The following is a 15,306-nucleotide window of genomic DNA, read 5'->3' as shown; positions in this document are numbered from 1 at the left end:
ACGGCGAGGTCCAAAAAGAAACTGAAAATTGGTTTTTGGGGAAAGGAAATGGCGCAGTATCTGTCTCACATATCGGCGGACACCTGAACCGCGCCGTAAAAGAAGGGATATAGGAGAGACTGAGAGAATAAAAGAAAAGGTGCCATAGTGGAAGGCTCCGGAATAAATTCGCCCACCTGGGCGCACAGCGTTTCGGTGGGGGCGGAACGCAAAGGCGTCCGTGTGTTGTCAGAGATCAGGGCATATTAAGGATCCCCAAGTGGTCGAAATTATTCCGGAGCCCTCCACTTCGACACCTCTTTCTTCCATTATTCTCTTAGTCCCTCCTTTATAACTTCCCTTCCGGCGCGTTTCAGGTATCCGCCGAGATGTGAGAAAGATACTGCGCCATTTCCTTTCCCCTAAAACCAATTTTCAATTTCTTTTTCGTTAAACGCCGGAAAAGCTTCACACTGTTCCGCGCTACCCGTCGCGGTGGCTCAGTGGTTAGGGCGCTCGACTACTGATCCGGAGTTCCCGGGTTCAAACACGACCGCAGGAAAAACGCTAAGGCGCCCGTGTACTATGCGATGTGAGTACACGTTAAAAATCCCAGGTGGTCGAAATTATTCCGGAGCCCTCCACTACGTTACCTCTTTCTTCCTTTCTTCTTTCACTCCCTCCTTTATTCCTTCCCTTACGGCGCGGTTCAAGTGTCCAACGATATATGAGACAGATGCTGCGTCATTTCTTTTCCCCCAAAACCAATTATTATTATTACGTTCAGCGCTGAGAGGCGAACGACAAGACCACGAGGAGTACATAACTGGGAAAAGGAGCAGTGTCCCTTCTTTGTATATGTACACCTTTTTTTAGCGCTGGTCAACTAAAGTTACTTCAACGAGCGACCGAGCACAACAGCACAGATTATGGAAAAACTTTGAATCGGCAAAGGGTCTATAAGGCGTGCATGGGCATTGCACATTACTGCGTAGAAAAGAAAAAAAAACTGCGGACACTCGCCTGCCGCACAGTACGACACCCAACAGCAGCCACGCTCCAGGCAGCTTTCACGAGTTGCGCCAGGATCCGGATGGCAATTCACGCTTGACGCATGCTCATAGAAATCCTGTGGGCATGTCATTGACCTCCTCTCTTTTGTCCCCTGCGTATTAACAGAGTGGCCCGTAGGCACCAAAGCAAATTTAGGAAACACTTAGGCGCCGCCTTAAAGGTATGCCGTGATAACGTCAATGGGTTCTTGAAGTGGTCTGGGGTCCTCTTTCACTTCACAGACACGGATACTGCTGTTTTTTTCACATTAGCATAAAGCGTAACCTACCCTTAAGAGTTCAATGCGAATGCATTAGTGGTCATCCCCCGCCTGCTTCGCGTATCCAACCGCGCAAATGCTCTACAACTGTCGCGTAGGGTCTGCCTACATTCAGACATAAGCCGAATCAGTGACTCCCTGCGCGTATAGATCGCTTGGAGTCTTGATACCACTCCTGGCCCAGTGGTTCAGAGTTCTGTCGGTGTGCCAGTGTTCTGACAATTCTCTATTTTAAACACAGCTATTGGTGGTGTTTGTGAGACCCAGGTTACTCTCCCCAAGTGAACTCTCACGAAAAATGAATAATTTAACTGCTTCCTGTGACGGGGAGTAATTTGCTCACAATTCATTGGACAGGCTGCTACCTGCCACGTTGGGTAAGTTCCGATTACCTACAAGGTCACGTCAACTATGTGGCGGCTGAGCCACCTCCTTCTTCTCCGGCAACGCTCACGAGGATGCCGACTGCGCTGAATTTTCTGCAGAATGGCAACCCTAAAAGTGCACTAAAGCGGAGTGTGAACTTGTCTTTTTTACCGCGGGAACTCGATCTACATGTTCCGAGCGTTCATAGAAATTTCGAAATATTGTCTTGTGCGGCCGATTTCCTTAATTTAAATCAGATTAAACGTCCCGGCTCCCGTCTTTATTTTGACCTTATTTCCGTGGGCCTAAGTTGCGGCTATATTGTCTGCGACTGAAACTATTTCTCCACGGAACCCTAAAGAACAAAATGTAAACGAAAGCGAAGCAGCCGTGGGACTGGCTGAAATGCACTCCACGCGTTGCTTGACTCCTCCTACATTCAGCGCTGAGTTCAAAAGAAAGGCGGCAGCACAGGACAATAAATTGAACATTCAAGAATGCTTGGAACGTGTAGATCGAGTTGCCGCGGTATAAAGAAGAGTTCAGATTCCTCTTTAATGCACCTTTTAACGTATGACGTTAAAAACTTCTCACATCGCCCTGACCTTTCGCTGTCTATGAAGTGCGAGTAGGAGGCAGGGACAGCTTGAGCTGCTGCCCTCCGCTTTGCCACCAGATATGGTCCACTTCTATGCCTGCCAGCACTGCTTTATTCCGAGGTTTCACACTCTCGAGGGCGGTCATGTCCTCTCCGTTATTAGTCTAGTTGTTGAGGGCGACGTGGGCACTACTGCCCCATGTGCAAGTCAAATGTATTGCATTGCTATACTAGGTCGCGTGTCGTCGACACGCAGTTTCTTTTCAAATTGGAGGCTGAAACAGCAGTGAGAAGAGAATGAACGACTGAGTCAAGACAGGACGAGCGCTTAGTAGCAAAGAAAATTGCTTTTTCGGAACGCATGAAGAGTATACACGTCTTTTCAGAAACAAATATTTGACAATAAACTTCAAGAAACAATATTAATCTGTTAATACAAGGCGCTCTATAGAGAGCACATTTATTTCCAGAAATAGGGACGGATGCCTGGCTCGCAGGATAGTTTCTGACGACTCAATTTCGTACTCATTGTTAATCCCACCACTTACAAACCTGATGTTTTATATCCTGTTCCAGGCAAAAAACTTGGAAGGGAAATTTAGGCCATAGCGTGTTGGGTTAGTTCCCATACATGCAGAAGGTCATACTCTACTATTGCAGTCTGTGCTGCACATTTAATATGTGCGTGTTCTAACGAACGGTACCGCACTACTGTGAGAGCAACACTTCCACTAAGCGTGTGGAACCAGTCAGAACAAGAGGTACCACTCAAAATCCGCGTCTTGAGAAGCAGCTCTCCTGCAATGCATTTTATGCACTTCCTAACCCCCACTGAACGACAAATAGCATTTTGTTTTCACGCTGGGCGAAGACGTCTGTAAATTTTTCACAAAGAAGGTGCTGCAGCAACACGTACGCATATTTCTTTCGAGCAAAGAAATTTACATCCAAAACAGAACCTGTATACGACTGCTTTTGCAAAATACAACTGTTTTTTCTATATTACATTAAATTATCTAAAAACACGTGGTTGCATACCAAGCTATTTAATTCGAAGGTTTTGTTTTTGGTCAGCTAACCTCCTGGGGAATATTTGCGGCTTCGAAATTTCACGCCAGCTGTACAGCTTTGTATGCATAACAGGAGCGCAAATGTCTTTCCTCTCCACATACAACTATCGCTTCAATGAAGAAAGGAAGTAGGCAGATAAACGCAAAATAAAGTGAAAAAAGAAGGTTAACATTATATCTCGTTGGCGACTCTCGACGAAAGGTAGTAGTGTAAAGGGCCGAAATAGCTATGTACTCTGAATTTTAAAATTGGAGTCAGATCTTCCTTCGCTTTTGTACTTGTTTCGATAAGGACTAAGAGGAAACAACATCAATAAATATTTCATTATCTGGAATTACTCACGGCTGCACCTGATTTACGCTAATGGAATCAATTCTAAAGCCAGTTCATGCTGCACGCGTTCATAAAATGTACTTCCATTGTCCTCAGGTCGTCATATCAACTTAGGTGGGAATGAGGAAGGGGTAGCGGAAGAATAATTAGTGAATATCTTGCGTAGACACTTTTCTACGCGCTGATAAGGCTCGGTCTTCTCCTCGGTGCATCTCGAGGACTTTTTGTACACCGATTAACTTGGCAGCGGATACCGCAGAACATGTAAAGTTCATTTGCAGTGTTAATATATATACCAACAGTTTCAAACATCTAGAGCCTGACTCGCATGTTGCCAGTGTGCATTTACATATGCATTTTCCCATATCCTCGCAAAGAGTTGCATAGTCACGAAATGCGTTTACAGCACCTGGACTGAGAGCTTGCAGGAGCGGCCCTTAGATTGCGTTCAGGTGATTCTCCCCCTTATTTAATCGCAAGACTTGGCCGTGAGGCAGCATGCAGCACAAGTTTTGAACATGCAGCAGCACTCACATTGGTTGACTGCGGTCTGTGCAGCTTTTCGGGAACGCGGCAGCTCCGATGGTCGCTTGCCTCTGTGGCTCGTTCGGGTTCGGGTCTGCAGCGACGCCAAAGAACAGAAACGAGATAATTTACGTATGGACAGACAGACCGACCAACCGACCGACTGACCGACCAACGGACGGACGGACGGAGGGAGGGAGGGAGGGAGGGAGGGAGGGAGGGAGGGAGGGAGGGAGGGAGGGTCAGAAGTGTTCCTTTGAAACTTGGTCGTTGATTGTGCCGCCATTCTCTTCCTTTATACTCAATCCAAACTGTCAGTTTTAGCAGTAATATCTATAATTTCACCATTTTCATATATAAACGCTTTCACTTTCGTGTTTCAACAATTTTTAATCCTGTACTCATATCCTGACGTCACCGCACCGTTTTACAACCACCAATCTTCCAAATGAGTTTTGCCAACGTCTACCACAGATTTATTCCCATTACCATTGGTATTTCTAAAACCTAGTGCCTCCGGGATAGCGACACGCTCGTACGAGATCTGAGTTTTTACTGCTACATTCTAGTAAAGTATGTCCTACTGTTTCCACACATTCGACAAGTGTCGTTTTCTGGATAAATTGATTTTCGTAGTTTCGCCTTCGAAGGCGCCCTGATGTCGGTTCAAAGGGTGCGGCGCATCTCTTGAGTAATCATATATCGATGGCATCCTCATTTCCCTTTTCCATTTCCTATACATGTCTGGAATCTGCTTCTTGAGTAAATCTAGTCGGTAGCATTCTGAATTTTCGGCGTGTCGTTTGACACTATTTCTTCGTCCTGGTTTAATCCATAATAACTGCTTAGCTTCCCACTTCTTTTTGGCTATATTTTGAGTAAACGCTGTTTGCGTACTCGTATTTTGATGATTTAGCTGTCCATCTGCAATCATCAAATTTTCGCAGGCATTTTTCATCTAGCATTTCACTCTGAACTTCCCGTGCTTATATGGATGCCCAGACGATGTCCTCCTGTACTGTCTCATTCGTAGCATTCCCGTGGCACCCAGTGCTAATGTGTCAGCAGCTCTGCCAGCACTCTTTTTTAAAAAGCCCCCTTTTTTTTCAGAACACCTAAGGTGAAATATCCGGTCGATTGGGTAATCAATAAAAGGCTATCATCGGAGAACCCGGCGCTTCTGAACACGTCGGCGAAGTTATCTAGAATAACTTACGACTTCCTATCAATGTCTGCATTTTTATTTCAGGTTTTTAACTTCGATCCCGCTTAGTATCCGAAGTTATTTTAATCGCTCTGAAGTACTTAAAATGATTCCTATCTCTTTTCGCTTTGGAGATCAAATTTATTCTTCTCTGTCGCCAGCTGGTCGGAATTTCCTTTTCTTATATGAGCGTTTTCTATTTTAAAAAAGCACCCATCCTGCTTGGACGGACTCTATTATTAGTTTCACTGGAATTTCGTTTCCCCCTCAGGTGGTTCATTTAGGAAAAATTTTTCTGCACCTTTTTCCAGTTAGGTTCTTTCATTTTTAAACTTCTTTCTATTACAGTGTCCTGTGCTACATCTGCAATCAGGCAAACTTTTCTATCACCTTGCTAAATGTCTGAGGTGTAGCTGATGTAATGCTTTTCACAGCTTCGGTCCCTTCTAAACAGTAATAGCAAAAGCAGTGCAGCGCCCCCTCAAAGCGTAGAAACAATACATTTCCTCTCTCCAGTTGTACGTCCATCTCGTTGCGACGCAAGCTCCAATTCGCGCTATCACCTTCACTGAGACTTACTGAAATGAACACATTCACATTATCTCCATTATTTTTAGCGGGATATGAAGGGCATGTTCTCTAGAGCTCTGACTCAATGGCGCACTTTTTAGCCTTCTCATTGGTTCCCCCTTTCTCACTGAACCCCATGCCAGTAACTAAAAAGCACCGCAATAGGAAGTTTACACTAGCTTTTGATGTATTTTCGCCTCTCTCTAGTTTTACTTTGCATGTGTTGCATAGTTTTGAAGCTCACCTTGCCGGATAGGGCGGGGTGAAATGAGACATGGGGCAAAATGAGACATGTCTCGTCTAGCGACATCTAGCGTAAGATCTTTTAGATTAAGTAGGTTTTTAAACCACCATTAGGTGCCGCTAAGTACATGTCCACTAAATGTATGTTAAGAACGGCGGGAATCTTGTGTTTCCCACTTCCGGAAAAAATATTCTGGACCGACTTTCGTGGATTTCCTGTCCCGCCAGAAAGGTGCGAAATTCTGACATCCTGTTTCTTTGGACCTGTGCAGCAGCGTAGGCGTGACCTACTGCTACAAGGTACGTATTTTTATTGTTACTGCATCTCTTTGGCTAGCTGCGGAAAAAATTACAGTTCCTATGTGGTAATCTTCAAAACTATAATATTGATTGAGTATGAGCCTATGGAAGGGGCAAAACGCAATAGTTCGTCGCTCGGAGCAAGCAATTGCAGTATCTGCTCGCGAAAGTGCATTCTTTAGCTCGAACTTTTTGTCTCGTTTTCTAGAATGTCCGGCACGTACAAACGAAAGACGACGAAGGCTGCAAGGGGAGAGGCCAATGTGAAGAAGGCTGTACAAAGCGTGCGCCAGCGAAAACATTCTATTTGCGCTGCACCGAAAGCCTTCTCTGTGACTAAGGACGCCCTTCAACGGCGAGCAAAACGACTGGAGACGCATGGTCCATAAGTGCTTTGCAAGAAGGAGCTTGGATCAAGCACGCAAGCTACAGCCCCTTTACGTAACCTTTTTCAAAGCCTTCAAAGCTGCCTGCAACAACGCATGCCGGGAGTGGCTGCTGAGCAACATTTGGAGTCGCGTCACGATGAAGAATGTAGGTGATCTGGTAAGCAAAGCCTTTGAACGACCAGGAAACAATAGTAACATAACCAATGGAATGCGGAAGTGTGAAGTTTGGCCATTTTCTCGTCCGCCGCTGGATGATACTGTGTTCGATGAAGCACCATTGCCAAGCACAGCGGAACATCAGACATGCCGTAAACGCCAAGAATCCCGCCCTAACTGCCCCCCGCCTGCTTCTACCAAAGACAATGAAGAGCCCACTCATAGCGACACGACCTTTCAAGTCCTTTCTCCTGTGCCTGCTATAGGAAAAGTAAAAAGAGGGGAGTCGGAGACAGTCACCGTTTTGACCTCATCGCCTTACAAGGCGAAGCTAGTTGCCGCAAAACCTCCCAAGGAGTCAGGTATGGCCTCAAGAAAACGAAGCGGGAAATCAAACGAAAGGGTTGTTGGCGGCAGTGTTCAATCACCGGATGTCGCACTGAAAGGCAAACTTTCCGCGAAGCGATTAACAAGCAACAAATGTGGCTGGGAGTGCCTCGTGTGCAAAGAATTATGGAGCAACACAGCGCCTCGTTCTGTGTGGATCCAATGCACGATGTGTCACGAGTGGGCTCACAAAGAGTGCGCAGGGCCCCATAGATTGTACTTCAAGTGCTGCGAGTGCAAGAACTGATTTTGTTTGCTATTGCCAAAATGTCTCGTTTTGCCCTATGGGTCGGGGCAAAATGAGAGAAATGGGACTTTTTATAATTCATGAATATTCATAGTTGTGATGTTTCAAGGTTTCTTAGTTTTGCTGACCACTTAGATAAGATGCCAAGGAAGGCTCCTGTACAACGTTTTCAGGTTTTGAAATAAAGAAGTAAAAAATTAGTTTGCAAACTTTTGTCTCGTTTTACCCCGCCCTACCCCAAGTGTCATTACAAGTGATTAGAATTCCTCTGTGCCGTTTCTTTGCTACATGAAGCTTGTTTTGTTTGCGAACCTTTGACTCCGACCAGTTCTCTGGCTTGCAATCGGCGAAAGTTGGGCACCAAACGACCACACCTCTTTGCTACTTGTTGGCTGTTTTCTGGCTGAGCTTGCCACGCTGAGTTGAGGGCTCCTGCTGAGACCAGAACCGCTACCTCCACACGCTCTAAGGGTGTCTAGGAGCGCACGCCGCAAGTACTCATTGGTGACACCCGCAATCATAGTTGTGACGTGTTCACATGCCGCCATATCGACAGACCAAATAATTCTCCAGCTGAGAAACAATGTTTCGTAATTTCTTGAGGTGGTACAGAGAATAAAAATGTGGAGAATTGCAAGTAACGAATGACAAAAATATGGACATTGATAATCTTGTTGCATTTTCTTCGACGCATGCGCTTCACTTATTCGCTACCTATGGAAAGTAATGCATTAATACAGAAAGCCTTCACAATTAGAGGTTTAAGCTCTGTTACTATTCCAACGCGGAAACGTTCTGACGTGTTAGACGTATTCAGAAAAAGGCACAGAGTGCTTAAGAGGAGCTTACTCAAAGAACCGCAAGAGGACAACGAGGCTGAGTGTGGCGCAAGGTAGGACCAGACTCTTAGGCAGCCGATATCTGCGCCTCCTTTGTACCCTTCCGTGCCTCGCGGTCACCACCTGTTTCCAACTCATTGCTTCCTGCAGCAGCGCGATGGAGGACAGACAAAGCAAATAAAGGTTATGAGTTAAGAAGGACGAACTGTCACAGAGCGCTCAGTACATCATCTTCAGATATGACAAAAAGATCCGTTTATTAGCGGTACAGAAAACATTTTTCATTGGTGTTTTTCCATGATGCCAAAAAAATTTTACAGCCGTAGTGCCAGTAGCTCTCACTCGATGGCTCTTTCCCGTGGTTTATGCTGCAGTTATCGGTTCTTTCCAAATGGGTAACTACATCGCATTACGCATATTTAGGCAAATATGTTTTGCGCATGATAAAAAGTTGAGTTAAATTCACAGTAATGACAAATACTAAAGCTGAAGAGCCGGATGTTTAATGTTATTTCTTTGATCACAACAATTTCAACAGAGCAAACTACTGGGAAGGTGTCCATAGAGCCTCAATTTCAACAGAGCAAACTACTGGGAAGGTGTCCATAGAGCCTCAGTACTGCTGTTAGAAAATTCAAGTCAGGAGATTTTCGAAGTGTCGTTCGAAGCGTCGAAAATATCCCTACATAGGAGTCCGGAAACACCTTAACTAACTCAGATAACTAGACTGCCACACCTCCGCGTTTCTAACCGCTCCCGTAAATAACATGTACAGTCCCCGTAAAAAGTATACAGCCCAAAATGTTCGCTTCTGAACTGTTTTGCGTCACCCCCTAGAACGTCTGGCAGTGTAAATCTTGGGAGGATTGAGGGCTCCAAGTTATTTATCGTTCGAAAGATTATGGTCGATGCTGATGCATAACCAGGCACGCTGAAGGCCACGTATGGAAACCCCTTGTCCTGTACACTTTTGATGGGGGTGTACATTGTAATTCACCTTCGTTGTAACGAGGATATAACTTACTGCATGTGACCATTATGATGTCAAATCACCTATGGTTACTGTCTCCTCTGGTTGATGTGATAACAGCGCATCGTGGAATGTGATGCTTTATGAAATTCTTGAAGCTAATGCATGTTCGTGCTAAAAGTGCTGTGATGGAAACGGGGAGATAACGCAAGAGTTATCGGAAATCTTGGCGGATTGTGGAGGTCGTGATGTGTTCTTGATGAACGGTTTTTCCATGTGCATTGAGCAGCTATGGCAATAGTTGTTGCCTCATGCACAGTCACATTAAGCCTGTGACTTGTTATTTACGCTCTAAGCGCCGCCTTGAATAGAGTGCTAAAAGGGATGGCTGGTGGAATGGCTTTTCCGTAGAAGATATGCTATATCAAAAGAAAGTATTGAGCAATAAGGCTTATGGCCCACTGTCTAGAGGAGCTTAAAAAAACACGCCTAGTGAACTCTATATTTTAAGGCAGCACTGTGAATTTCAGTGCTTTGTCTGCTATTATGTCCCGATTGTGTGCAGCACAGCTGGATATGTATGTGCCTGCGGTGCACTCTTCTTCCTAAGCTCTTAGTACACTTGATCACCTCCTAATCGAACCATTTCCGCTTAACGCAATTTTCAACAACCAGACCTTATTCAGGCACTTTAACTCTACACGGCAGCTTTTCCTTTTCTCCCGGCGAATAACTAAAGCCCTGTGCTTTGAAATAAACAAAAAACTTCGGAAACAATTGATGGCCTCAATTTTTTTCTGACATTTCCGAAGAGCTTTGATTGTGAATACTTCTTTTGGTTATGTTTCGCTCGCGCTAACCTCAGTGCTAACATTCTAATACCTGGGAAGCTGCGCAGCACGTTACAACATAAATTTATTGCATGGGGCCAAGGCTGAAATACTGTATATCCCGTTAAAAATCAGATCTATTCGACTTGTTAGTGGCGAGTTCGCCCGTACACTCCCGCCCTTCAGTGCGGACTTGCCGCCATGGATATTAAACACCAACAGACCTCTAACACTGGTGTCCACTGAACCAGTCAGCTAGTTACACTTGAAACCCATGGCCCAAAACGTGGCACCCAAATGACGTCATCCTCCCTCCTGGAGCAGTATTGTCGCCGGCCTCTCGCGTCTCTTTCAGCGCTCCAGTATCTGTATGTGGCAGCAATGGTCGCTCATCTGTAGGCAGTGGGCAGGCCCGTGCAATTTTTTTTCCATTCTCCCTTCAGTCACAACAACCGCCATGTACTTAAAGCGTGAATGAGGAGTGCACTGATTAAGGGAGCCATTTATGCGCCCTTCCTTTTTCTCAAAATCAACTAACCTTAAACCTTGCGTTGGTTTTGAGGAAAGGAAAAGTGTATGACTCCTCAATTTTTACCTAGACACCACTGATTACTTCCAGCGCGTCTGAGGTGTCCACTGACACAATGAGACAGTTGCACGTGCTCTCGATTTTACATAAGGGTTGCTTACGTGACCTCAATTTTTTAGCTGTCCAGTGCGGGTATGCAGAGAGTATTCTGGATGTCTTACCTATGATAATAAAGGATCAAGCTACAGTTCCAACCTTAAAATTGCAAAGCACGCCTAGATATATTAGGGGTTTTAAGCAGCTACGCGATGTTTGGGCGCCTAGTAGTTCAAATAATCATTCTGTAGCAGTAGTACAATCTTGAGTGTTGCAAAATGAATAAAACATTCTGCCGAATGGGAAAAGTCAGTGAAACTCAATTTTTGTGAATCAGCAAAATATGGTCTAAAAATAAGATTTAGAAAAAAATTCGACATTTTACAATAAGCCTGCAATCAATGGCAAAGTAAAATTTACAAATTCAGAGCACGTAAAATAAATAATAGTACAAGCATGCTTTAGTAGAGTGGCAATATGGGCTAGTTGGTGAATGTTCATTTTGATAAACGGATACTGCGCTAACTAAAAAGACTGCGGGCGTCCTATCTTCTTCTGTTGTCCTTGTTTCATAGCGCAGCACCAGCACAATATCGTACAAGACCAACACTGCCAACTACTCTCGAATATTGTGCACTGCGGACAACGGCACTCGTGCCTAAATCAAAATTCCAGTACGTGCTATAACTAAGGTATTATGCAGACGTCTAGCTGATAGGCACACTACACACCATTCGTGCCGACCACATCTATAGTTTCTTACCCTGTAATGTCCAAGAATCCGAAGACAGGGTATCGACGTGTGGCTGCCACGGGCTTTTGGGACGAACCCTGCGTTTGGGAGAACCGACACTTGCGTCACTACTTCTACGATGGTGTCTGCGCAGCATCAAATACGGGACACTCGGGAGCTACCGAAGGACAGGATTCATCCGACTATTGAAACCTTTACCAAAAGCACGTCTTCGTAGTCTGAGCGCAGCGTAAGACACGTAGTCTACTTCTTCTCTTTCGCTCTGGTGGTACTTCTTCTCTTTCGCTCTGGTGGAGACCCTTTGGGGTTGCTTTGGTGAGCTTAACCAAAAATTGACCAAGCGCAAAAGAGTTCAGCAGCCGCCAAGTGAACCACACAAGGCAATGGGAAAATAAAACTAAAAAAGGGAGGAAAATAAAGATAGGAGATTACGATACACTGCATGAAAATGAAAATGAAAATTGAGATGGTGGGAGAGGGCGCCACGAGAAAGTTTTTGTAACACCAAATTTTATCGCAATAGGTTCATTTTTAATGTATATGGTACAAAACTCTTGCCAACATTTATTCAAAATAATAAAATACTTTTCGCAAATCCTCATTTGCTTTGTCATCTAATAATATTTCATATACAGATTCTGTCAGCATAAATGACGTTCCTTATTGTCTACATGAAGCCATTCCGCGTTAGCCATCATGCATATGAATCATTTTAACAAAGAACAAACAATGCACTTACAGATGTACGCACATAGAGAATATAAGCAGCCGCGCAGACGCACAAAACGCGTTCGCCTCCCAGCGAGTGCTGCATACACGTAACTTTCGCACACTACCACATAGACCTCACATGACCCCGGACATGCACATGACGAATGGCCCAACTACGGTTAATCCGCAACAAATAAATATTATCATGTAGTCCTACTCACAGGATATTGACTCTTTTCCACGGCGAGAATGTCAAACCCGGTGCATAGGACGAGTGGCAGGTGAACGCCTGCAGGAAACACTTTATAATAATTATTGGTTTTTGGAGAAAGGAAATGGCGCAGTATCTGTCTCATATATCGACGGACACCTGAACCGCGCCGTAAGGGAAGGGATAAAGGAGGGAGTAAAGAAGAAAGGAAGAAATAGGTGCCGTAGTGGAGGGCTCCGGAATAATTTCGACCACCTGGGGATCTTTAACGTGCACTGAAATTGCACAGCACACGGGGGCCTTAGCGTTTTTGCGCCATAAAAACGCAGCCGCCGCGGTCGGGTTCTAACCCGGGAACTCGGGATCAGTAACCGAGCGCCTTGACCACTGAGCAACCGCGGCGGGTCTGGAAACACTTCCTGAACCCGTTTCGTGCGACACCCACCCTTTGAAGCCCATTAGCCGGCGCCGCAGCGTGGGCCCTGCGAACCAGACCTCGTTGCTGGTCGAGGTCCTCAGTGTGGAGAATGGCCTCTTACTGCTTAAATTTGAAATAAGGAAGTCTCAAGACCGTGATTGAGTTGGCCTCTCCGCATCATGTGAAAAGACGTAGCTATTTCTGGTGTGGGCACTGTGGTTTATAGAGTGAAGGGCGCCATTGGCCGAGTGTATGTGGTGCTACGAGAGCGTCTGTTTTAGTCGGAGAAGGGTGTGTTCTTTCGCCTCGTCTAGGTTTGAATGAAAAGAGAACACGAGAAAGAGCATGCTTTAAATTCGAACCACAGCGAGAAACCTACAATTTTTCTTCTTTCGCCACTCGTACGTCTTTACTCACGGGGCAGTGGAGAGGGGCAAGTTCTGAACGTTACCGCCTGTCTCTTTTCTCTCTAACCTGGGCTTCTCTACAGTCACCATGTGTTTTGCTATCTGGTCATGCAAGTATCGAAGAAAATATTTTGGCTAATCAACGGGTTCGAGAATTCACATTCGAGCGCCCAGATCCCCTGACCAAGTCCTGAGCCAGCGGAAGACTCTGCAACATACAAAGCGCATATGGCTGAACACTACCAGAACATCAGAGAAAACCGCGCAATCTTACCCCAGCCTCACACTTTACTGAACACGGAAGAAAACTCTATCCTCACCTCACTAATGTTCTGCAACTTCGGATGTCATAAAGCTCACTGTCTTAATAGCCCAAGGAATAGGCCAGATAGGGAACACATTCTGTAATATTGTAACAGCAGAAATACCTCTCGTTATTTCCCTCACCATACTCTTGCTTCTTGTGGAGCTTGGCTTCACTCAGTCTCGGCACGCAAAAAGATCTAAGCGCAGCAAACACTTTTTTTCCAGGGCTGGGGTGTTTTCCTAATTAAGCTATATCCCGCAACGTTCGAAGCAAACCAGACCTACGCCTCCGGGGAAAAATATTCCGGAGATAACCACGATCAGGCTACTCGGGATATGGATAAAGTCGAATCAACGCAGCACACGCACCTTTCCAAATCTAAGGAAGCCGATGATGCAAGTCGCTCAAATGATCAATCGCATCACCAACAGAAAACACGGGATGTGTGAGCAGGATATGCTAAAGCTAGTGAGACACTTGGTCGAGAGCAGTCACCTACAGCCGGCCGTACCAGTGCCTCAACCAGTCGGAAGAAGAACAAGCCGAGGCCATCATACGCGCTGCGTACAAGATGGCGCTCAAGATGCGGCAGACAACGTCACCGCAAAAGACCTGGCCTTGGGGTTACACAACACCTTCGGGGACCTCAGACAAGCCCCGCTAAACTCAAAAATTCGCCGGCTAAAGCAAACTACGACGAGAAGAGCGCTCCTCAGAAGACTTGGCTACACGCGACAACTGCGATGAGGCTCCAGGATTGAGACTATATTCGACGAGCAACGCAGAACAGTCCGGTAGGCGTCGATTCCTAAAAACATGGACCCCCGACTTTCACCCAGGTACAAGGGAAGACCAAGAGCAGAAGCAGTACAGAGGACGTACGCAAGCAATAATAACACAGTACACGTGGAGACAGCCACGTACGACCACGACAGGGAAACGGCTGTGGCCGCTGTGCTCGACTCGAAGCATCAGGAAATCTCCAGTGGGTCACACGGCTATTACGCGGTAATCGAAGCCGATGAGCTAGCCGTCGCTGCAGCGGCGGCGGATGGCTTCCCTACCTGGCGGCCGCTAGCTATTCTCACTGACTCGCAAGCAGTCTGCTGCAACTACAAAAACAGCAGGACAAGTCGAGCCGCACCTTGTGTACTCCGCGAAACGGTAGACAGAGACACAAAGAGCACGCGCGAGAACGCAACGAAAGTCCAACACTGGATATTATGGCTATCGGGACACGTGGCGGTCCAGATAGTCATAACCAAGAGGCGGATAGGGTATCTCGGGGATACGCAAGAATTCAAGTACCCGGTGAATCCGATCTCGAGGAACTCACGCCAGTACCTTAAGGGCACAGGGTAAGGTAAAATTAGAAAAAAATCGTTTTTTTTTCTTTTGGAATTTTAGAAGTTCAATTTTTTCTACACATGTTCCATGATCGCACTTTCCTCAGAAAGCCATATTTACGGCTGAAAAACGCTTTTTCCGTAACCAAGTGTTGAGCGGCCACGCCCCCTTTCAGGATTAACGTCA

This window comes from Amblyomma americanum, chromosome 8 (assembly GCF_052857255.1).
Source record: "Amblyomma americanum isolate KBUSLIRL-KWMA chromosome 8, ASM5285725v1, whole genome shotgun sequence".
Lineage (NCBI taxonomy): Eukaryota > Metazoa > Arthropoda > Arachnida > Ixodida > Ixodidae > Amblyomma > Amblyomma americanum.
Note: the sequence above shows the minus strand (reverse complement) of the source record.